We start from the raw sequence: 282 nt of genomic DNA, 5'->3' as shown, positions 1-282 counted from the left end.
TATATATATATATATATATATATATATATATATATATACATATAATTCCATTAATATATATATATAAATGGCATATATATATTTATATGTATATACATATATATAAATATAATTTGAAAATTTTATATATATATAAAAATAATTTGAAAAGAAACATGCACCCCTGTTTATTGCAGCGTTATTTACAAATAGCCAAGATATGGAAGCAACCCAAGTGTCCATCAATAGGTGAATGGTTGGGGCGCCTGGGTGGCGCAGTCGGTTAAGCGTCCGACTTCAGCC

Source organism: Herpailurus yagouaroundi, unplaced genomic scaffold (assembly GCF_014898765.1).
Source record: "Herpailurus yagouaroundi ecotype Mexico unplaced genomic scaffold, PumYag 187, whole genome shotgun sequence".
NCBI lineage: Eukaryota > Metazoa > Chordata > Mammalia > Carnivora > Felidae > Herpailurus > Herpailurus yagouaroundi.
The sequence above is the reverse complement of the archived record's forward strand: the minus strand, read 5'-3'. Positions refer to the sequence as shown.